We start from the raw sequence: 24,396 nt of genomic DNA on the forward strand, positions 1-24,396 counted from the left end.
ATACGTGTGGATGTGCGTGTGTGTGTGTGTGTGCATGTGTGTGTGTGTGTGTGTGTGCATGTGTGTGTGTGTGTGTGTGTGTGTGAGAATAAGATGCAATGCAACATGAACAAAGTAAGTGAGTAAATGAAGGATCATAATTTGTACTGTTGGTAGTGACATAATGTGTTAGGTATGAGATCCTCCTCAGAGTCTACCTGCCTACGGGCGTGACAGATTCCAATACACTTGAGGATTTAAATAAGATTGTGATTATCCTCTCGCAGTGTGTGTGTGTGTGTGTGTGCAAGAGACAGTACGTGTGTGTAATATCACTCTAATTGCTTGCAAACTCCTCCAATACAAGGATGAGATAAGCTCCGTGTAATTACTTTTTTTTTTTGCAGGACCTGCAAATTAAAAAGCCCTGAAATGTTCAAACGGAGAAGTTGTGCTGCTGCTCCTCTTGATGTCGTCTCACCCCGGAGGCGTCACACACACACACACACACACACACACTCGCTCAGCCGTATTTCATTGTGTATGTCTGCAGGGGAGCACATTAACCTGCCTACGCTGTCACGCGAGCTTCCAGTCGAGTGTGTCGGCGTCAGACGTTGGACCTCAGCATACCATTCACACACACACACACACACACACACACATACACATCAAAGGCAGGCTGAAGTGGCTCTACACACTGAGACGCCCTGGCTTGGTATTCACAGATCCTCGCTGCTGATCTCTGAACACTTTGTCAGGCCGATCTCATTCTGTTATGCTCAAGCAGCTGAGCGTTGAGGCGCAAATGTTGCTTATACTAGATTCACCAGTAGGAGAAACTTTCATTGGGCCTGTGAAGTGGTTGTTGTGAGTGTTTTGCTGATGGATGTTGGTTCACAGCGGGCGAGCAGAGACGGTAATTCCAACCGCTCTTTAGACATTGTGCGGTAATAATAGAGATTAACATTAGAGCCAGGCAAGAAATGGTGCAGGGCTGCTTGGTTTGTGGTAAATACGACAAAAACAACAACAACAACAACAACAAAAAGGCTGCCAGCCAAATGTCAACATGCTGCCTGGTGGGCGGGCGGTGAAACTGATTTTGATTTCCTCTTTGTGATGCATGTGACTCCATAGCACAGAGTTTAAAGAGTTCACTGGAAAGGGGAAGAAGTAGAAATTCTGATCTCTGTGTCATATTTCTGCATCAACTATGGACTTTTACAGTTTACTTCCTGTCTGAACTTCTCCTTTGACCCGTTCCGAGGACTCTTCAGATCAGTTTCTAAGCTGCTTTCTGAGTGTTGTTCTTTTCTCTCGGGTGCCAGTAAGCAGCCCATTGTGTCCCGGCTCAACCCTGTCATTAGCTGGCTGGGGTGTGTGTGTGTGTGTGGGGGTGGTGTGTGTTTACAAACAGCCGCCATGACCAGAGAGAGAAAGTGACACACACACGCCGCGTATCGCCCCCTCCACACACTCATCTGTGCCATCACCATACATTTTTCCTTTGATGAATTGACATTAGAAGGATGAGATGGTGCTTTGACGGAGGCGCACGCTCTTTAATATTGGTTAACCACTTCAGATGAGCGATAGAATGCATCAGCTATCTCACTATCAGCATGTGGGGGGTGTGAGAGAAAAGGTGTGTGATCTTTTCCCACCTGGCAGCTGTTTCATTTGCATGCTTATGAAATCAAATTATACTTAATTTAAGGCAATAAATCACTATTGTCACAAATAGAGGCACAAAGAGTTGCTTAGAATAACAGGACTTTAATCCATTTCATAAGGTTGAAAGACTGAGATTGTAAGATTATTAAACATCTGTGATTTTAATTAAATGCTGATTCCTTTGGTCATTAATAACTCATTTCAGAGATAATTGTGTTGTAACCACAGCCTCTAGTCTCATGGACAATGGGGATTGTTAATGAAGAAGAAGAAGCAGAGATTGAGATTCACTGTGACTCGAATGGAGGAAGAGGAGAGATATAAATGAAAAGGAGGAAGTGAGAAAGTTGAAAATTACAGGAAACAGAAAGATTGAAAAAAGGATCCTCTGGCCCCCCTGCAGCTGAGCGGCTTGTGTGCCCTGTGTGTGTGTGTGAGCGTCTTGGGCTCCAGTGACACGGCACAATGGAAGAAGGATCCCTTTATTCTCACACACCAATCGCTTCATATTCCCAATCATACAAGGCCTTTGTCTCAGCGCTTCATCCGAGCACAGGGGAACAGTGTGCTGCATTGACTGGACACGGATAGATTATCCTGTTTGAATGGCTTTTCCATGGCAGGAGAAAGGCCGGAACAACAATAGGCAACTTGTTGTAGGCACAACAAACCTAATATTCATTTAACGTGGCCTTGTAGCGGCTCCACACGGGGGCCGCTCACACTGGTACAGTAACTGTTTGTTTTTGCATAATGCACTCAGTGGGGCCACTAATTGGGCTGCTTGGATGGAACCAGAAGCCCCCTGATGAAAGAGAGCAGCAGCCACAGCTATGATAGGAGGCGCAGATAATTCCTCCTTAAGTGTATAAGGAAGTGGCTTCAGATAATAAATGCGGTAGAAGGATTTCAAGAGTCACTCTCTGTGTCTGCTTGCTTGTGTGTGTGTGTGTGTGTGACTCCATCTGCTCCAGTTGTTTAGAGCCTCAGGGCGTTTGACACTTTGGTTGATTTGCCCCTTTCAGTTCAGTTTAGTTCAAGTTTGACGTCAATCCAAAACAAATACAGGAAGTGAAAAGCATTCATACTTATTTTTACTTGCTTTTCTCCAGAATTAATAATAGTTATATCCTGTTTACTGTATGTCAGTATCTGTATTGAGGGTTCAAGGTCACCCGCTCTGTTATTCATACAATCCATAAATGTGAGCTTTTGTACGTCTACAGAACAAAAAACAGGTAGCGGGTGAATGTTGCTCCATAATTGAATCTTTCTCTCAGCCTGGTTTACTTTGTTTGTATAACGCAGCCTGGAACCAGCTGTACCGTGACAAAACCGTGGCAATGTATCAACTTCAAAAACAGAAGATATGTGCATGTTTGTGCCTGTGAACGTGACCGTGAGGGAGAGATGCTCATTATACCTTCATTAGCCCTTGATTGAAGTCACATGTGCAGCCGGTAATGCCGTCGTCTGTGCGAGGACGCGACGGCCGCCCGTTAGGTGTCAGGAGCGGTCGAAGCCTCCGTCCCTCTTGGGGGGGTTTGGTGCTGCAAAGGGAGGGGCGTGCGTGCGTGCGTGTGTGTGTGTGTGTGTGCGTGACTGCGTCTGGCGTTGGGTAACAGCGCCGGAGTCCACAGACCGGATTTGGACTTGTTTTATTACCTTCGCTCTGTGTTCAACATCTGTTAGATCGCAATCATTCACACGCAGCAGTAAATATTTGGGCTCTTATTCATACATGTATCGGTTCCTGTAACGAACAACACATGGAGCCCAACAGTGAGGTGATGGACGCAAAATAGGTTTCAAATACAGCCGTGACTTCATTGTTGAGAGATAAGTGTGGCCAAGGCCGACTCCAAGTTCATGTTTACGTTGTTCTGGTTGAAGTACGGTTAATGTCACACTTCATCTGTATGAGTTCACAACACACACTTCAGACACAAATTATCTTAAATGTTTAATAAATGTTCAAACGACTGATGCAACTTTCCACAAACCTAAAAACTATGGCACGAATGTGCCGAATGGTTCCAACAAAACAAATACAAAATAGGTTCAAAGTAAAAATGTCAAAGCAATCAATAACTCAATAACTCAATAACTCTGTCTGTCACTCAGCAACGGAGAGACAGACAGCAGCTACAAAACCTCCATAAGAAACAGGTGCTGAGTCAGGGAGGAGAGGAATGTGAGAAGAATGAGGAGGGAAGGGTAATGCGTGTGTGTGTCTGTGTGTGTGTGTGTGCTTGGGCGGGCGAGGGAGAGAGAGAGAGAGAGGGAGAGGTACGAGCGTGATGAGTGTGTGTGAGAGAGAGTGTGAGTAAGGCTGAGTCGAAGCCAGCGAGGCGAGGAGAGAACAAGGGGAGGAGACTCTCTGGGGATTGCGTGCGGACATCAAATGTTTACCTGTTACAAAAAGAAAGGGGAAGGTGTAGGAGGAAAAAAAGGAGAGGAAAAAAAGGCCGTGGTTTACAGGGGTGGGCGGGGACCCAAAGCCTGGAGTAGGAGCTTCGCACGCAACTTAACAATACTACCTTTATGAGCGCTGTATTGCGTTAGTCAGTGAGCACACACACTCACACGCGCGCATGCACCAGCACACACACACACACACACACACACACACCCACACAAATAGCTACACACGTCAAGGAGTAGATAAGTGAACGATGACACTTCCACTGCAGCCTGGATGAGAAAGTGAGCGCGGCCTTTTGTTCAGCAGGCATAAAGGAGAGAGCAGAGGCTCAGACTGTACGACTCACTCTGTCCCGGCCCGTCTGCCCATCTGTGCAGCAGCTGGAGGTTCTGTTTGGGGTGGGGGGGGGTGCGTGTGTGTGTGTGGGGGGGTACTTGTGTCCACCCTAAAACCCCAAACTTCTGAAAGCAGATGTGCGGCGTTCCCTCTCGTCCCCGCCTGACTCTCTCTCTCCCTCTCTCCCTCTCTCTCTCTCTCTCTCTCTCTCTCTCTGTAGTTACCCGGCTTGTTCTTCATCATAATTGCCCCGCTCCCCCCTCAACCGCCTCCCCAAAAAATAAAATCAAGACAAAAATGAGTCGGCCTTTGTTGTGGAAACCATCCAGGGCCCCTCTGATTTAGCGAAAGGCAGCCGCCCTCTCTCTCTCTCTCTCTCTCTCTCTCTCTCTCACTCTCTCTCTCTGTCTCCTGGTCTATCTGGACTTATATATCTTATCTACACACAGAACACAAAGCCTGAAGAAGCCTCAGCCAGTGATGATAGATCATTTAACAACAGTCACATCGTGGGTTTACGTTGATGTTGATAGGTTTGGATTCACTTTTATGATCAGTCTTTACTTTGACGCCAGGGAATTCACTCATCTAGTTTGGATATAAACTGTAACAATTTCACGATTGTAAATATTCAAATGAGTCCATCAGTATCTGCAAAACATCAACGTCTGGATGAAGACATCTTTCATTCTGCCTACATTGTGATTGGCTCTCAGTTGGTTCTTTCCCTCCAGATGTTGGTCTCCTGATTCAAAATAACCTTATTAATGAGAGCGAGTAGAAAACTGGGAAAGATGAGGCTGGGCTACAGTTTCAAATAGTGTTAAGAGATCTAAACAGGAACCCTAAGTTACCTGTTTATGACATTAATCTATGCACTTTAATGTAATAGAACCAACAGCTCCATAATGAAGCTTATAGAGGCCAAACTAAATATCATAGTATTGTTGATTGAGCTGTCTGGTAATTCTGAGGCTGTAGTTGTGATGAATCAACACTAAAACTATGTGTGTGTCAATATTATAAGTCAGATTGTATGAAACTCTACAGCTGTACCTAATAAAGTGGTGACGAAGATCTTTCTTTGCTTCAGTTCTTCTTTATTTGTCTGTTGCCTGATAATAACATTCACTTCTTTCTCAGGACTCTCCCTGTTGAACCAAACACACACGTATTCCTCGGCTTTGATTGGAGCTAAACACCGTCAGTCGTGCCGTTGATTGGCAGCTTGCGTGTAAAAGGCAGAGTTACTGGGATTTAGCCTGGGGCGCCTGCGGTCAGCACAATATGTGTACTATAAATAATTTGGCTGTGCACGCATGGTGTGAGTGTGTAGGCATGTGTGCGCGTGTGTGCGTGTGGGAGCGTTACACACACTGGGCTCAGGGCTTCCTCTCCTGTGAGCGTCTGCAGTCAGAGCGCAGGTACAATAGGGAGCATTGTTCAGCTGGCAGGCCCCTGCGTGCCGGCACCCCCTCCGTACCTGAGCGCAGAGACAGGTGTATTTCTCCTAGTCACGCATAGCCCTGCCACACTCCCAGCTGCCTACACACACACACACACACCTAGAAAAGTATCCACAAGCGAGGTGAGCATCTACCTAAACACTGATTACAGAATCTAACTCTTACACAAGAAGCCTGATTTTAACCTTAATTAACCTTCAACAAGTTTGAGGACACACACACACATTCTTCATGTGCTCAAAACACTTTTGAATTCCAGAATAGTTTCATGTTCAGAGTGTGAATTTGCATGCCTAAGTGTACAGCTGCATTACGCTCATAAACGGGCTTTCCTGAGGACATTCAGCTGTTCCTGTTGATAATTACCAACGTTTACAAGGTTTACTTTTGACACAGAAACCCAATAAACCAAAAGACACCTGCAGGGAAAAGTTCTCATGGTCACACTGTGGCAAGGCTCCAGGAAGGGTGTGTTTGTCCAGAGAAATTCCTCTTTTGCTCAGTGCGAGAGTGTACACAGCGTTAAGGAGGAGACGGGAATGAGTCACGGTTCTGCTCACTGCTGCGGTCATCTGGGGGCAAAAGTTCATTTCATTTCTCCCAACATCGAACAACATCGGCACCACTGGCAAAGTTGAGCTTGACGTGCTAATCTAGGATGAGATGTGGAGGAAGATGGCCAGACTTTGCTGTTAACACCGATTGAATGTGAAGAATTACATAGTGTTGTTGATTGTAGGGTTTCCATTCCACACATTTGACTCCCTGAGGTGCTGGAAGGACTAGGATAGGCACACACACATACACACATACATATGAACCACTTCTACTTGAGTAACCTTCATCCCCATCACGCTGAAACCTGGCTGTGACCTCTGTTTAGCTTGGGTTCGCCCGTTCCCACGGCGAGGCCCCCGAACCTGACACAAGTCGTCACTTTATTGGCTGAATATGAAATTTGCACGAGCTGCCAACACAAAAAATCTAAACTCTTGGTTTCCTGGCTGATATTTACTGAATTAATTCCCAGACGTATGTAGAAATAATAAGAGCTGTGAAAAGTGGGCGAGTGGGAAAACGGGGAAGCGAAACCGAGTGTGGCAGGCGAGCAGGAGTGTGTGTGTGCAGCAGTGAATGGGCATGCTGTTATTTGGGAAATACTTGTCATTTTCTCGTCTGCACTTTGGTTTCCATGACGTCACCTGGAACCCCACCCCCCCATATTGAACCTGCATTAAACCGTATGATGGCCTGAGCTGCGGAATACGTTTCGATCCGGGTCCGACAATAGATAAACCTCCAGTATGTCACTCTATCCTGCTCGGCTGCTCGGAGCCACATAAGGAAACATTTGTTCCCTGTCTGGTTGAATGGAGCCTTGTGTTGGAGGTAGTCAAAGAGATAGAAGGGGATAGCACATCCAAACAGCCCGCAACACAAGCGCCGGAGCTCTGAAGCCCCTCTCTGTCTGAGCGGCAACCAGTAATGAATGTCATCTAGTCTTAATCACTCTCAGTGTACACACTGCAGATATGACTGACGCCATTGTCTGCCCCTCCATGTTCTGAGCGAGTCACAGAGGTCATCACTTCCAGTAAATATTAGATCTGCTGCAGCACTAACAGGTGATCATTGTTCCTCTCGGATGGACCCGTGTACATTCTTCACAATATTCCCGCTGCCACCCGTTTTCTGGTTGTGCGGCTGGATGTGGACGCACGCTAAGGCGATTTGTTTATGTGGCTTAAAGATCTTAAGCGTCTCTTGCCTCAGTCAATCTGGTCTGATTGCTTCTTCTCTCTGTGAGCAGCGTTCTCAGACCTTTGTGTTCTCTGGATATGATTATCCTTGTCACACCAATCTGGAAAACATTTGCGTGCGGATTAGTACATACCTACGTACACACACTGGCATGAGCGGGGAGGAGGCGCTCGCTGGCAAACAGGCACGCACTCTGACACGCTCACACACACACTTCACACTCCCAAGTAATTAATTGATTAATTAACTTTCTTAATTCCTTCTGCGACAGACATCAGCCGTTTTCAGGCGTGTGTCTAATCTGCAGCTCAACACTATAGCAGGAGGAGCTTCTGTCTCTGTTTACATTCGTTACATTCTTTCACAGGACAAATACCTTTTTAATTGTTTTGACACTGAGCCAAATTTTGATGAAACGTGGACTTTGGTACGAATGTCCAACACTTAAGACGTCGTGATTTAATGGACTCACTGTAAGAATGATCAAACCCCATATCATTTGGTTGTTGTGTTACTTCGGTATTGATTATTGATCAGTGTGTGTGTGTGTGTGTGTGGGGAGGGGTGCAGCGTGGGGGGAGAAATGCCATCACTGTGAACCAGGTACACATGTGTAACCTTCCTTTTCTTTCTTTTTTTTTTTTCTCCAAAGGAAAAGAAAAAGCCTCCACACAGCAGTGGTGGCTTAGGAATGTGAGACAGGAATGCTGCAGAGTTACTATAAAGGGGGTTTGATCGCTGAAAACAAATGTCTTTGTGTTTTCATCCCCGGCTCTAGTCACGCAAGGCTGTGCGCTCAAACCTCCAGCAACTCCTCAACCTCGGCACAGAAGAAAAGCCATCAAGTACCTGCAATTGACAGAATCGCGTGCAATTCAGGTGCTCCAGGATCGCACTGGAGCGGGGCCAAATGGGGAGCCGGGGGAAAAGGCGGAGCGGAGCAGCAACACAGCCTGGAGCGCAGGAGGAATGTTTACAGAGATTAGAGACACTTTAATGCACATGTTATGATGCCATGAATGCTGAGGGTCTGCAGTCATGATAGTACATATATAGGCTGATATGATGAGGGGAAATAAGGTTTGTATGTATTGTAGCATGAATAAATTGCAGATGTGATCTTATATAGTTTAAGTCTGTATCAGTAGAGATTTAAAGAGGAATCACAGATAAAAGTGTTTGTCGCCCTCAGAAACATTCAGTCAGTACTCATCCAATGTGAAGTAAGTTTCATTCTGTCTGTAATGTAAACTCACTTGGTCTAATTTTGGCCTTTGAGGCTCCATTCTCAGGAATCCAGTCCTTGTTTTGAGTTTTCAGGGCGTTATGATCCCAGAAATAAAAGCAAGCCTGGAGGTGGTTTGGACATGAAAGTGAGGTAAGAAAGACAAGACATTCATTCATGGGAAGGTGATTGATCTGTGCTCACACACAGCTCACGCACACACAGCTTACCCCCCCCCCCCCCCCCAGCCCCCCCCCCCCCCCCCCACACACACACACACTGCTCACACACATACACAGCTCACACACACAGCTTACACGCACACAGCTCACACACACACACAGCTCACACACAGCTCACAGACACACCGCTCACACGCAACCCTGCATCACACTGACGAGTTATAGCAAGATGTTTTTAATATCACATATTCATCACATGACAACGCATAACACACCTCAATGCATCAGAGGCCAAATAAGAAGAATAACAACAATACCATTAATAATAATAATTACAACAATGACAACAACAACAACAATAATCATAATCATAATGATTATTGGTTATAAAGTCAGAGCAAGTATTGCAAATGTCTGTTTTTTTCTAAACAATTGCCACTTAAAGCTAATCTGTTTCACCGGCCAACAGCCAAAAATACAACAATAGATTGAATTATCAGATCTAATTAAGATCATAAAAGTAAAGAAAAGTCACTGCCTTCATATAATTTATATACATTTTGATATAAGTTAAAGTGAATGAAATAATATTTAAAATAATTAAACTTTATCATCCTTGTTTCATTCACCACTAGAAATGAGACAGAAATTAAAATCTGGGTCCCTGATTGTCTGAATAAAACTTTAACATTCAGGTCTACTGACGTTGTCCGGTTTTATAAACATTACGTAATCGAATACGGTTCGTGCGAACGCCTCGACCTGAAACTCCACGTCCCGTCATGCCTCTGTGTGTGTGTGTGCGTGTGTGTGTGTGTGTGTGTGTGTGTGTGTGTGTGTGTGTGTGTGTGTGTGTGTGTGTGTGTGTGTGTGTGTGAGCAGCATGTGCTGAGCTGCTCTGCTCTCACTATGGCTCAGTGCGGCTCCGGCTCTCCACGGCAGCGCGTCGTGTCCGCGTTCGTGACAGAGGCGCTCCACGCAGGGGCCGCCGCTCGCTATGGACTATTAGGAACCAACATTCTTCTGATTCTAACCGGAATTAACCACACGGACCGAACCGGACCGGACCTCTGGATCTTCTCACCCCGCCGGTGGAGTTCCTCGCACAGATTGTGACCCAAGTTTGGATGAATAAACTGGATTTATCGATCCCGTTATGCACCGACACACGTGCTGGAGTTCGGATTATCGATTACATAGAATCGATCAGGATGGCAGCGAGTGGAGGACTCGTCAGACCGGACGTGTCCCGGTTAGTTGGGTCTGAGCGGATGCTGTCTCATGTCTGTGTCCATGTCTCCGCTCCCGCTGCTGGACAAGTCTGCGCCCGGACACACACAGAGACACACACAGTCTCGGGATGTTTATCACCGGCTCGTGTTCGCCCCGGTGTCCCGGATGGATCATCTGCTGACGTTCTTTGTGGAAGTGTGTGTGTTTGTCGCGGTGGATTTGGAGCACAAACTAATGGAATAATATCCTGCCGCGGTTTGTTTCTCGCCTGTGGACGCAGCAGCTGATTCTCGTGTCCGGCGGTTTGGATTTAAACCCACAATGCATCTGATCTCTCAGCAGGTAAGTCAGGATCATTGTCATCTTATTTTCAAGTGCAGAATCAGGGGCTCCCAAATTAATTCTGGGCTTTTCTGGGGGTCAAAGGGTCTCAGTAGCTGCGAGGTTCCAAAAACTGGTCACATATGTTCCTCCACACACATCTGAGCTCTAATTCTCTACCGCAGGAAGCCTTGATCTCCCTGCCTGACTCCTCACAGCTCTGTTTTGTGGGAGTCTGCATCTGCTTAGTGGTTGGTGTGTGAAGCTCTGGTCAGCTGCACCTTTAGGCTCACCTGTCTGTCATTCAGAGGGAGACATTTTGATGGTTGACCGGTTCAGAACACTTAGGAGCCCAGTCGCTGACAGGGCCACAGCTTGATTCACACACACACACACAGGGACACCTGCAGTGCTAGGTACCCACAGGTGCTCCAAGCCCACTGGAGAGCAACGGCATGAGCTGTCATAGATCATACATGGTGTCAGAGCAGCTGCAGAAATACACCAACTGTGGATACAGTATCCTCGCAGAACAAGGATGTAGTCAAGCGGCGAAACCCCCTCGGCTCCTACAGTGACTCCATTCAGGTGTGAGTCAATCCATTCAGCTGCACAACGCGGCTCACAGGGAAGCACCTGTCAGTACTACAGGCTGCTGCTACCTGGAACGCCACACGGAGACCTGATCCAGTCCAAGGCCAGGGTTAGGAAGACTGTGTGTGTGTGATGTCAGGATTCACCATGTTTTAGTGAAGCCTATTGATCTCATTGATCCCCCTCATACTGGGTCATAGCTGCTTGTAGTCCTGTTTGTGTTAGGTGAGTTGACGTGCCTAAGCGGCAGTGTGGCATGGCGACGCACAGTAGGCGGTGCACAGTAGGCGTGTGTCGTTGCGTGTTGGTTCAAGTTATCTGATGAGGCTTCCACAATTTCCATCCTCTCCATCCTTCAGCCCTCCACTCCCTGGTCCCATCCACTTCCTTAGCAATAAAGAATCCCGCCTATTGTTGGTGCAGGGGGACAGAGCCCCACTATACGTCTGTATACAGCACAGAGCACAGACCCAGCCCCCCCTTCGACTCAGCACCCCCCCGTACACCCCCTCCATTAAAAATCTTCTCCAAACAAGACCCCCTTTCTCCGCTGAAGAGGGACCCTCTGTCTAATGCCAAGTGACTCTCATGGCCGGCATTGACGGTGGGACACTTGCTTCACAAAAGGAGCTGAAGTGTCAAATAAACTCGGTCAGAGCCCCCGACACACAAGAATTCCTTTATCTGGCACCCTGGGAGGCAGACAAAGACGGACTTTGTGTCAGCGAGCAGGCCTTGACTAAACACTGGGGCTTTTTTTTTTCTTTTTTACTCTTCTTCGCACAACTTCTGCCTCCTCTTCCTCCCTTTCCTTTGTCACATCCAAACGTCTGAGCGGGAGCATGTCCGTTGACGTGACCCCCCCGGCTCGCCCAGCATCTGTCCTGCACACGGCAAACCTCACCCCAAACACACACACACACACACACACACACACACACACACACACACACACACACCTTATCACCAGGCTGTCTGTTAAGCCTCAGAACACATTTCAGTGTGTGTGTGTGTGTTTACGCCGTAGCTGCCTTCACAGAATAAGCCTGGGAATAGTAAAGCAGGAATTCTCTTTCTCACAGGGTTGAGGGAGTTGGCTTGCGCTGTCATATGATACGCTTGTGGTTCACCGCAGCAGAGAGCCACCTACACACTCGGGTCACACTCACTTAACAACCCTGTATTTACTCAACATTTCCTTGGAATGCACTTTCTCATCACCGGCATTTGTTTGGTAGGAATTCCAGGTTCATGTTGAGCTGTGCTGCATGCGTCACCTCCCCCCCATCCCCCCTGTACGTTTAGAGCTCTTCAGTGGAGCACATCCCAGGCTGCTCACCTTTTAGCCTGAGCCTGACCACTTTTCCACACACGTACAACGGTTCTATAGAGCCGTAGAGTTAAAGTCTAGTCTCCGTGGACGAGAGCTCAAAGTCCTGGAAAATGACCTCACCTCAAATGGCATCCAGGCGGGTTTTAGGACGGCACTGAGGCGGCGTTGCAGTCCAGAGTTGGAGCGGGACTTGCCCCCCCTCCCCTGGTGACACACGTGCGCATCAGGCCCCCGTAGGCGCGCTAATACGTGCCTGCCGGGGCGCACGGGTCCCCGGCACGGTGCTTAAGGTAAACAGATTGAGTTGCTGTGGTGAAGCATGTTAATGGCCTGTTTATGAGCTTAGCTGGAGTGGTGATTTATCATGTCTAAACTCAAGGCTCACCTCAGGGTCCTGGCCATGATCAAACCTCAGTGTGTGTGTGCGTGTGTGTGTGTGTGTGTGTGTGTTTGCATGGTGACTTTGCAGGTGACGTGACCTCCTGCTGAACTCTGTCTAGACGGCCGCAGCGGTTTCATTCAAGCACTGCGGGGAAATGAAATAGAAAGAGGATTCTAAAAATGAATTAGGCAGTTTGTTTAGGAGTAAATGTGTGTGTGTTCTGTGTGTGTGTGCGTTACCTCATTTAGTTTGCAAGCACAAAGCTCTGATCGCAGGGAAAATATCTTTACATCATTAGTGTCAAGTAACCTTTTTAATGAGCAGCATGAGAAATCTCAGGCTATAAAAAGCTGCTGTGCATCTTTTCATAGTGTGTGTGTGTGTGTGTGTGTGTGTGTGTGTGTAGAATGGGCTCTAAAGTTTGTCTGAACAGGAGAACTGTCATTTATTAGTAGTGCGGGAACAATGGGGAGCTTGTCTCCGGGGTGGTGGGGGCCGGGGGGGGGGGGGGGGGGGGCTGGCCTGAGATTGGGCAGCAGCCTCTGACCAAGAACAAGCCCCCGTCTGATGGAGGGAACTGCTGACCCTTCCTGAGTAAAATGGCACCTTTGTTCCGAGGTGTATGTGTTTGTGCCTGTGTGTTTATATGTGTGTGTGTGTGTAAGGAGAGAAGGAGGTTTTTTGAAAAGCCGGGATCAGTGTGAAAAAGTATTTCTCTCTCTCAGGCCCCTTTGCTGATTTTCCCTCCGTTTTGCCATTTTCTATCTCTCTATCTATCTATCTATCTATCTATCTATCTATCTATCTATCTATCTATCTATCTCCTGACCATTCTCTCTCTCTCCTCTCTCCTCTCTCTCTCTCTCTCTCTCATACATATATGTTGGTCATCAGGGAGGATTTATTGTTTAAACAGGAATAGAAGTGAAGGAGGGAGGAGGAGATGATGGTGGTAATGCCGCCAGATTGCTGGTTTCCTACAGGGAAACCACAGCTTAGAGGGGGGTGTGTGTGTGTGTGTGTTTGGGGGGTGTTAGCCTGTCTTGGGAGCTGGCAGGAAGTGGGAGGTTGAGTGGAAATTGAGGATGTGTTGGGCCTTGGGGTGTGTGTTCTTGAAAGTGACGCCTCGGGGTCACACACTGGGAGACACACACACACACACACGCTTGTCCTCTGTGATGAAGAGGCCTCAGCTCAGGCCTCCAATCTGCCGTCTCCTTCCTGTGTGGAGCTCTGCTCACCTCACACACTCGCACCTTTTACACGTCTATGTTTCAGTGACACATCCTGCTGTCCTTTCCCGTCCTTCCCTCCTGCAGGAAGAGAAGAAGAGGAAAGAGAGGGAGTAGTAGAGAGGAGGACGTAAGGATGAGTAGGGCAGGGCAGACAGGGCAGAGAGACGGGGGGAGCACAGGGGCGTCTCTGTCCACAGGCCTGGACGTGGACGGACAGCGCGCCGTTCAGCCTGGGACCCCAGTAAGCCTGAAGGATGGCGTGCGTCTGGAGAGCTGCAGTGAGGATGGAATGCCGGGAAAATGTTCCGCATCTGCACGACTCGAAAGCAGCCAGGTGTCCGCCGGCACGCCCTCAGGTGTTTTCTTGACCCGTCTTGTCCACGCCGGCGTTATCTCGGCGTCACAATGCCTGGGATGCCAGACATTCCTCCCCTGCCTCCTCTTCCTCTTCTCTCTCTATCTCTCTTACCTCACTTGTTCTATTCCCGCTTTCATTTTTTGGAGGGAGAATTCCTCCCTTTGTCTTTGGGCCCCCGCTCGCAAACGCTGCATTCCAGCGAACCTGTGACCGCGCTCAGGCTCACTTTCCAGGGTGTGGGTTGCCATGGTTACGTGGCTGCTTCTTTTCAAAGAGTCACACCTAAAGGAGCAATTCGGGGAGCAAGTGTCCCTCTCACTCTCTCTTTCTCTCTCTCGCTCTCTCTCCCCCCTGTGTCTCTGTCTGTGTCTCTCTCTCTTTCTCTCTCTCTCTCTCATTCTCTTAGCTCCCTCTTCCCTTTTCTTTCACTCGCTGTGGGGGGATAAAGGAGACATTTTCGGTGTGAAGAGGAGCGTGAAATTTCCTGCGTGACCTCCTTGGGACACAGCAGACCACCAGGCTCCTTGGCTGACTGTGTGTCTGTGTGTCTCTCTGTGTGTGTATGTGTGTGTCTGCTTTTAGACTTTGTCCAATTGTACTGGTGTCTTACAGGAGATTGAACACGGCTGGATTATTCTCTCTTTCACATAGAAAGTGTGACTGAGACATTGTGTGTGGGTGCTTGAGTGACAGATGCTCCTCTGTTGGACGCTCTGTGCTGTGCTCCACTCTGAGCTGCTGACAGGTGTTTGATGGATGGGGTGTGAGCGGACACACAGGTGAATTAACACTTCTTATTGCTCGTTGATCTCTGTGTCAAGGAGCTTTTCATGAGGGTGAGGCTGCCCAGGTCATTGTAGGGGGCAGGAAGTAACCAGAAATATTTAAATATCATGACTGGCTGTTGAGCAATGATGTAATGAGTCAATTATTCTTTCACTTTTATTTTTAAGTCTATACTGCCCCCCTGCGGACAAAGTGGAGAATAACACAGTAGTTTAATTGTCTGTAATTCCTGTGTTGGCCAGTAGAGATGTGTGGCGCTGTTGTACACAAACCCTGGATGTGACGTGAGGAGTTTGATCGATGTTGATCTTTTAGCTGGTGAGCAATAATTTGCTCTAAAAGTACATGTAAAACATCATCGTTATATAGCAAACTACTGATTTATTATTATTCGACGATTATATTGTACTTAATTACGCACTAAATGGGTGTAAATAGCACAAATACACAATGTTTCTAACACATTTAGGTATTTCAGGTTGGAGTAGCAGAAAGAAAAGGGAAGATGTTCAACTATGTGTCACTTGCCTGCTGTTACTATCTCTATATTTAATATAGTTTAGTTTCTAACATGAATATGAACCTAAGATGAACCAAAATATGAAGTATTGACCATCTATAGACTACATCTCCTACTATTGTTGGTATTATATTCAGTACACAGCAGTAATTGTAGTACAGTACATTATAGCAGTTTATTAACATCAAATTCTGAAATGTTAATGTTAATCTAAACAACACAATATAAAGTAGAAGAAAGAGAATACATTTGATATAAACTGGTAGATTCAGTAGATTGTCAGTGAGCTGTTCTTCCCAGCATGCGGAGCACAGCTGTGTGTGTGTGTCGGGGATGAGGGCGGTGTTTTGGTTTTGTAATTTCAGAAACAGTGAGTCATAGTTTATAGTTTTACTCAATAATCTGAATTTATTAGTTTATATGTTTTGTGGCACACACATATAAAGTTTCACACAACACAATATCCCACAATATATGGTTTTAAATGCCTTGTTTTGATGATACATACAACATTCAGATTAAAAAAACGTTATTTATGTCTGAGGTGCAAATGTGCAAAAGACACAACATAGACTGTAGATCGCAGTTAGCTGTTAGCTTTTAGCAGTTACTAAAGTGCCAGATGTAATGTGAGATACAAGTACATAATCTGAAAACAAAGTAGAAGGGAGAAGGGAGAAAAGCTGTTTTCATCTCGTCCCTTTAACCCACAAGGAACAAATTAAAGATTATTATTAAAAATATTGATTCCAAACGTGTGTGTGTGTGTGTGTGTGTGTGTGTGTGTGTGTGTGTGTGTGTGTGTGTGTGTGTGTGTGTGTGTGTGTGTGTGTGTGTGTGTGTGTGTGTGTGCGCGCGCGTTAAAGGGCATAAATAAAAAATCGCTGCAGGACAATATCTAACGCGAAAACAAAAACAAAGCAAAGTCTTTTTCCTGGTATGTCAATAAAGCCCAAGCGACAGTTGCCTGCCTCACCACCAGAGGTCAGAGTCGGATCTTTTTAAACATTGATTAACATTTACTGTTAAACCCGTTGCGCCTCTTTGCACAGAGCGGTCTGATGGTGTTGTACACAGTGTTGTGTCACAACAGCACACACATATGTTGTGTATAGGTTTTTCCAATATAGTTGAGTGGTAAATGTTTTAATTAGATTCTCATGAAACTAGAGTACGACCGGCACATTTCTCTGACCTCTGTGATAAAAAAAAAAAAAGGTTAGTCTGAAGTTTGACCACTAGATGGCAATGTGGCAACACCAAAAACACTTCAAATCCGTGAGTACAACTACTTGTTAGTTGGAGTAATCCTGTGATCTATGGAGTAATGGATGCAGATTGGCATTATTATCTTCTTATTGCCCCTCATTCTAGCTCATCTCCCTTTGAAGATCAAAGTGGCTGAGTGCGTCTGTGTGTACCGACACTGATAAACCCACAGTGAACTTCAATAAAGTCAACTGTTCACCTTGTGCGTCCGTGTATCCCAACCAAACCGTCCTTGGGAACCGGAAAAGCTTTTTGAACCACAACGACAAAAGAAAGTGGCGAGATTGATTTGAAGTTATAACTTAAAGTTTGTCCAAAATGTCAGAATATAACTTTGAATGCATGATAGATTGCAGAGGGAAAAGGAAGAGCAGAGCAGCGTGCCAGCAACAGCAAACCAGCCAACAAGCAGACTGATTGTTTGAATCATGATACGGAAACTTGGCAAGTTCGCCGGCTGTTTGTTGGCTTCACTCCTCTGTGAACTTCAGACATTAAGGAACACAGAGAACAGACAAAATGAATGAGAGAGAGAGAGAAAAAGAGAGAGAGAGAGAGAGACTCTTGCTCCTTGAATACGGACGGCTGGCTTCTGAGAGACACACACAGGTGGGGCAGCTTATGATTGGGTGACAGTAATAGCAGGAGTATAATGCTGCTTATAGTTCAGTTCCCACAGGTGTCTTGTGCGTGGGTGTGTGTTTGCGGCGTTGGCATAGATGTGTGTGTGAGTGAGTGAGTGTGTCGACTCCAAAGCAGTTTATTGGTTGAGCTGTGATCATAACAGTGATGACCTGACAAGTTTGAATTCATCTGCTCCCATTCAGGTGGACTTTCTTTGTAAACAACTTTCCTTTTCTATGCTGAAGATCATCCTCTCTCTCTCTCTCTCTCTTTTTTTTTTCTCTCTCTCTCTCTCTCTTTCTCTCTTTTCTCTCTCTCTCTCTCTCTCTCTCTCTCTCTCTCTCTCTCTCTCTCTCTCTCTCTCTCTCTCTCTCTCTCTCTCTCTCTCTCTCTCTCTCTCTCTCTCTCTCTCTCTCTCTCTCTCTCTCTCTCTCTCTCTCTCTCTCTCTCTCTCTCTCTCTCTCTTCTCTCTCTCTCTCTCTCTCTCTCTTCTCTCTCTCTCTCTCTCTCTCTCTTTGGAGGCCCAGTCTTCCGGTTCGTCTCAGCATGAACTGCACATAGTTGAATCTTGACCAAATTTGCTTTGGGCAAATCAGATTTCAGACTATGCAGTTCTTCAGGTTCCTTACAGTTGGAGCTGACGGTGAGAGTCATGGGAAGATGAAGATGTGCTCAGCAGGAACACTTTAGTTTATTTAGGCCTTTTGTGTCACTGCAACGTGTTTCTTGTATTAATTCCTCCAGCATTACTCCATAATCAGAAGCTTATCATAGCTCTGTTTGGTTTGTTACGCCAATTGTGTAGATTGTAGTATGTTGCACACACATACACACACACACACAATCTACTGTTCAGACCCACACACTCTGTGTGATTCCTCTACATCTCTGTTATCTGCTCTTTCATTCAATAACAGCAATCCAGTTCCAAACTATGAGCTTATCAATGCACTTGGCCACTATTTGCTATTTTTCTTCTCTATTTACTATTTATTCTTTAGAGCAGTGAGAGTGCAGGCAGCATTCAGGTCTTTGTGGTGAGCCTGTTGACATTAGCGCCTGTGTGCGTCAAAGCCCGTTTATGTCCCGGCAACAATCACTAACCCAGGAACCCCGGTTGCAACATTCCTGGCGGCCGCTTATCTCTGGCACCTGTAAGCTCCGCAAAATTACTCATCTCTTCATAACAATCGATCATCTAAATCCTTCAGCAGCTTTTGATAACAGCCACCGCGGGCGAGTCTCTCTCGCTCACAACCTGACCAGACGTGTCGGCGGCAGGCAGGCAGGCAGAGACTGACGGAGTTTGCTCGCCTGCAGGGGACCAGATCCACGTTTTTCCCAAGCTCTTGTTTTATGAGGCTCTGTGCTTGGCGGTACTCTCAGGCGGTGCATGCTGGGTAAGCAGGCCTGTGGAAGGGGGCGGAGCCCCAGTGGAGATATGGACATATCTGTCTGGTCAAACCTTCTACAACTGTTGAGGTTAATCATTGACGCTGGAGCTCCCAGAGTGCAGTGCTGCAAGAGAGGCCTAAAGGAAACGCACGCACACACACACACACACGCACGCACGCACGCACGCACGCACGCACGCACGCACGCACGCACGCACGCACGCACACACACACACACACACACACACACACACACACACACACACACACACACACACACACACACACACACACACACACACACACACACACACACACACACACACACACACACACACACATAGATTCTTTCACCTTTTTTTTTCACTTTTTCGATTATATCATGCACATACTGGCTGTTGCATTTGACATTCGGGCAGCTCTCTCTCTCTCTCTCTCTCTGTCTATGTCTCTATCTCTCTTTGTCTCTCTCTCTCCCTATCTCTCTCTGTCTCTCTGTCACCTTTAGTCACATTTCCGTTGGTTCAGTTGGCAGTGTATCGATTTACAGGAGAAGCCCTGAAGTAATGAAAGTTAATCACCATGTCACCCAAACCCGACCACATGGTAACACTTCCTGTCTGGATCTCAGGTCTCGATCAGTGTGTGTCTGTCACCTGCACAGGTAGAAACTGTACTTCAGTCTGTACACAGCTGAATTTCCAACACAGGACTTTTATTTTGAAATATCAGTATTTATTCTTTTGCACATGTAAAGGATTCTTCCACTGCATAGATGCATACACACACACACACACACACACACAGCCGCGCAGCAGGAGTGCATTAGCAGCGCTGCTCGGCTGGTGCAGGTTTGGGTTTCAGTGTTGTGTAAGTTTTGGAGTTTATGTGAGGTGGTTCATGTGTTTGTGTGTGTTCCTCCGTTCGTTTACAAAGCCTGCACTCCTCCACTGTAAACTCTGCCAGCCGAGCCTCTCCCAGACATCTGTCTCTCCCTCACACACACACACACACACACACACACACACACACACACACACACACACACACACACACACACACACACACACACACACACACACACACACACCACCTTCTCGCTTAATCCCCCAAGTCCATACAAGCTGCGTCTTGAAATCCAAACCCTGTGTTCTAAATTCTGTGCATATGAAAATGGATAATCCGCCTCCAAATGCAATTACAACAGTGACATTTATAACAAAAATCAGGATATAGTGTATTAGTAGTGTTGATGGGGGGTGTGTGTGTGGCCTGTAAAGACGCGGAGGCATCAGTGGTCTGCAGGACGGGGCACGGGTCACACAGGTGTGGCAGGACTGTTCCAGCCCCGCCCAGAGCTGTGGCGCCATCGATCGAAACAAAATGGCAGCGGGACAAAACGGTGTTTCTGGAGGTCCAGTACCGGCCTGAACCGGCCAGGAAGCGGAGAGAGCAAACAGTGAGGAAAGGCTTCTGGAAAAAGTGAGCGTGGCGGTGGGGGACCTGGTGGTTACTGGTGGGCAAGGTTCCCCTCCGCTCCTGCCAGCTTATCGACTTTAACGATGTGAGCGAGCGAGGGCCAGTCCCTCTGCCCCCCGGGGCTCCGGGTCCAGCAGGGTCCAGCAGCACCAATAAAGCCGCACATGGTCCCGATTGAGGCGCATTACAGCTCTCTCTGCTCGCTCTTTCACCGCACCACATCGGCCGGATCAAAAGACGGCGGCGCTGCCCAGAACGCTCGATAATCTTCAGGCCTCAAATGTCTCGTTTACTCGAATTACGCCGGTGTCGGTTTCTTTAATGGCAGCAGGTTTGTCAAAGAAACAAACGTATAAACGCTTTTGTGCTCTGCGTAAACAGGAATCTGAACAGGATCTTGTTCTAACACGCTGCTGCTCGTATCTGTGGAGGGGAATGAGCCAGTTTGTGCAGAACCACATGGAGCAGATCATTAGAATCCTTTAAAGATGTTTGCTCTTCATCGCTCTGATCTCCAGCGCCAAACAATCCACAAAACTGGTACAAATCAATATGACAAACATGCGATGAGAGAAGCCACGCAATCCATTTTCTCAAAAAATCTGAATTATTAGAAGTATTGTAAATTGTTCTCTTGCACTGCATCTTGGGAGATATTTTATTCAAACAAGATCCTTAAGAAATACTGTGATCTACAAATCATCTGCTTGTCAAACGCCTTTAACTCGAGTCTCTCTGCTTTGATGAATTAGTCTCAGATCAATGGGATGAGGCCCTTTAGCTAAAGTGCTTTTACAACTGACAGGTTTGTTGACTTGTTTGTGTTTGGACTCTGCAGGGCAAAAATCATTTCCCAGTTTCCCCCTCCTCCCTCCCTATCACTCCCCCTCCCCCTCCCCTCCCCCTCCCCAGCTCTGCGCTCTCTGACAGAGCGGCTCTGGAGCTCCGGGGGCAGCGTTCGTTTAAGAGTCAGATATAAACAGGCATTAAAAGGCAGCGTGGTCTTAATTAACTGAAGCTGGGCATGTGTTTGGAGCGATTGTGTAATGTTTATACTTCAGTGTGTGTGTGTGTCTTTGTGTGTGTGTGTTTGTGTGTGTGTGAGTGGCTCTGGTTACCATGCTGATCGTCTAACCTGCGATCAGCATGGCGGCGAGCATCCAGACAACCAGAGTGGCTCTGTACATGCATGTGAACACAGGCAAACGCTATTTCTGAACACTTTTAGTTATTTAATGCAACAAATAAACTTAGGAGTGACAAATAAATCCATTTATTAACTATTTTGCAGTAGAAAAACATGTTGCTGATTTATCTGAGGATTGGTTGAAGTGTTACTCGGCTTTCGTATTGGACAGATTTATGGTTCTGGTTCTTCTGAAAGGCAAGAAAAGACACATGAGTGAGCTGTGTGTGTGTGTGTGTGTGTGTGTGTGTGTGTGTGTGTGTGTGTGTGTGTGTGTGTGTGTGTGTGTGTGTGTGTGTGTGTGTGTGTGTGTGTGTGTGTGTGTGTGTGTGTGTGTGTGTGTGTGTGTGTGTGTGTGTGTGTGTGTGTGTGTGTGTGTGTGTGTGTGTGTGTGTGTGTGTGTGTGTGTCCGATCATATTCTCTGGAATCTCCTTGGCATTATGACACTGGTTGGCTGGTTTTGGCGCCTCTCAGCTGAAGCACCTGCCCTGAGCTGTACAGTAACACAGCGATGACATTTGTCCCAGTTGTAAAGGAGCGACAGAGCAATAAAGGCATCTTTTACCACGTCTGGGTTTCTGTAGCAAAGGCCATTAAGCCGTAAAGTCTTATTGTAAAAGTCCTGATCCAGGCGATAGCGCGGAGGGCGGAAACGCTCCTCACTCGCAGTGGGCTTGGTTCTTACCGGTAAGCGTACAGGGGGGAGAGCCTTTGAACTCACGCCCTCCTCGCTCTGGTCCTGCCGCCCCACAGCCAATGGGCCGTGGCCACACGGGCTGGTGTGCGGCCCGTTCTGACGTCACGGGGGGGGGGCGATGGAGCCGCTTCAGCCAATCAGAGAGGCCCTCCGTGTTTCCCCTCCAGTCCAGTTTAGAGGATTTGTTTTATGGATTGTACATTGGACTGAATCTGCTGGTGTTTCGTAAACACGCTTGCACACACACACACACACTCATATCCAGTTATTGCTGTGTGAGGTGGGCCAGATCACGCCACTGTCTGACCTCACTGGGAGTCACACACACATGTAGGTTTGGCTCTTTTCCTGTTGTCCCTCTCTCCACCTCTAGGGGGCGATGGGGGGGCAGGAGGGTGGGGGGCGTGTCTCAGACCCAGACATGTCCATAAATAAACGGGGTCTCCCTCTCCTCAACCAGAGCCGAGCCGTGTTTACGTTCAGGCCCTGTGTTTTGGGTGGGGGGGTGGGGGGGCCATCTGGACCACTGAGCCGCTCTCAGGTGGAATCAAGATGTGCCTCAACAACTTTTCCATTAAATACACACGGTGCTGTTAGATCAGATGATCTTAGCTGTGAAGAGAGGAGAGAGAGTGAAAGGAGAGACAGACGGTGGAGGAGAGTAGCAGCTTATTTACATTAGCTGGATATGGTCTTCTCTGGTCTTCTCTGGTCCTCTGTGGTCCTCTATAGTCCTTCCTGGTCCTCCCTGGTCCTCTCTGGTCCTCTGGGCTGCGTTTGATTTGGTCCAGGATCCAGGCTATTAAAGCTAATGAACACTTATTACCCTGATCTGGGTCCTGGGCTCCTTGCTGAACTTCCTGTCTGTAGCTGTTTGTTTTACTTGTACCTGATTATTCAAACAAGCCCGAGTAGTAAAACATGTGGTCTCGTCTCTGCCTCTGGTCTTTACAGGTCGTCTCATAAACAGTCCGATCTCTGATATCTGATTGGCCGGCGGTTTTATGGGAGCACGTGCGGGTGGTCTTCACTTCTCTTCTTCTCTTGTGCGTTTACTGTCCAGCTTGATGGCACATGTGCAGAATCCTACATGCGATGTTACATGTTGCTGCCGTGTTATTGGACTTGCGTGTGTTACTGCTCAGCACATTGTCGTCTTTATGAGCCCGTGACCTCCTTGTGTGTTTTTTATGTCCCCTTGCTCGTTTCGGGGGGGGGAATGACAGATTTGCTCGGTATGCGTTTCGGCGTCGCGACATCTGCTTTGCAAATGTGAGCGAAAACTCCCGAGATGCGTTTGAAACCCAGTTTGATCTATACGGCTTTAAAACTCTTCTGACAAAGCTGACGGGATGTTCTGTGTCTCCGGGAGAGAAGAACCACGTGTTTATGAGATCCTTTGATACGAGTGCCATCGCAGAGTACACTGACATATTAATAAGTGAGATAATAAATGAGTCCGACCATTAAAATGCCAATTCTGTGTGGATTAAAGCAACCGGCTGATTACTTTCAAATGTCTTGTAAACTCACAATCAGACTGGAATCTGCGTGAAACCACAACCCATTAGATTACAACTGTCACATGGAATCAGAACATTCTGCTGCTCACATGACGCTGTTCTTCCTCTTGTGTGTTATTGAGCAGAATGTTAGTGTGTGTGTTTACCGCAGTTCGAGTTGACATTGTGTTGATCAATAACAGTGTTGCTGCTTCAGTTTGTCATGTTTGCTGTTTAATCGTGTGTTCAGGTGCTAAATTAGCACACGGATTCGCACCCTCCTACCTTTTTCTTTGTTATGATCACAGTTTCAACACCTCCAGGATTTGCCGGCTTGATGGCTTTATAATTGTTTGCCCATCGCCAGCTGTCAGATTGGAGATTAGGGTGACAACTGACAGATGAAGCAGCGTGCCTGCGTGTGCAGAGCG

At 47.1% G+C, this 24,396-nt stretch overlaps 1 long non-coding RNA gene across 1 annotated transcript in view; it reads left to right on the forward strand.

Moving 5' to 3' along the window:
- Window positions 1-9,957: 9,957 nt before the first annotated feature.
- LOC142992745 (uncharacterized) overlaps window positions 9,958-24,396 on the forward strand; it is a 44,502-nt gene continuing 30,063 nt past the window's right edge. The window contains exon 1 of the long non-coding RNA XR_012961064.1: window positions 9,958-10,626. This is a non-coding gene — a long non-coding RNA (uncharacterized LOC142992745). The remainder of the gene's footprint in view (window positions 10,627-24,396) is intronic.

Source organism: Genypterus blacodes, unplaced genomic scaffold, assembly GCF_046128005.1.
Source record: "Genypterus blacodes isolate CSIRO-AG114 ecotype Tasmania unplaced genomic scaffold, CSIRO-AGI_Gbla_v1 ptg000022l_1, whole genome shotgun sequence".
In the NCBI taxonomy this organism is placed as follows: Eukaryota; Metazoa; Chordata; class Actinopteri; order Ophidiiformes; family Ophidiidae; genus Genypterus; species Genypterus blacodes.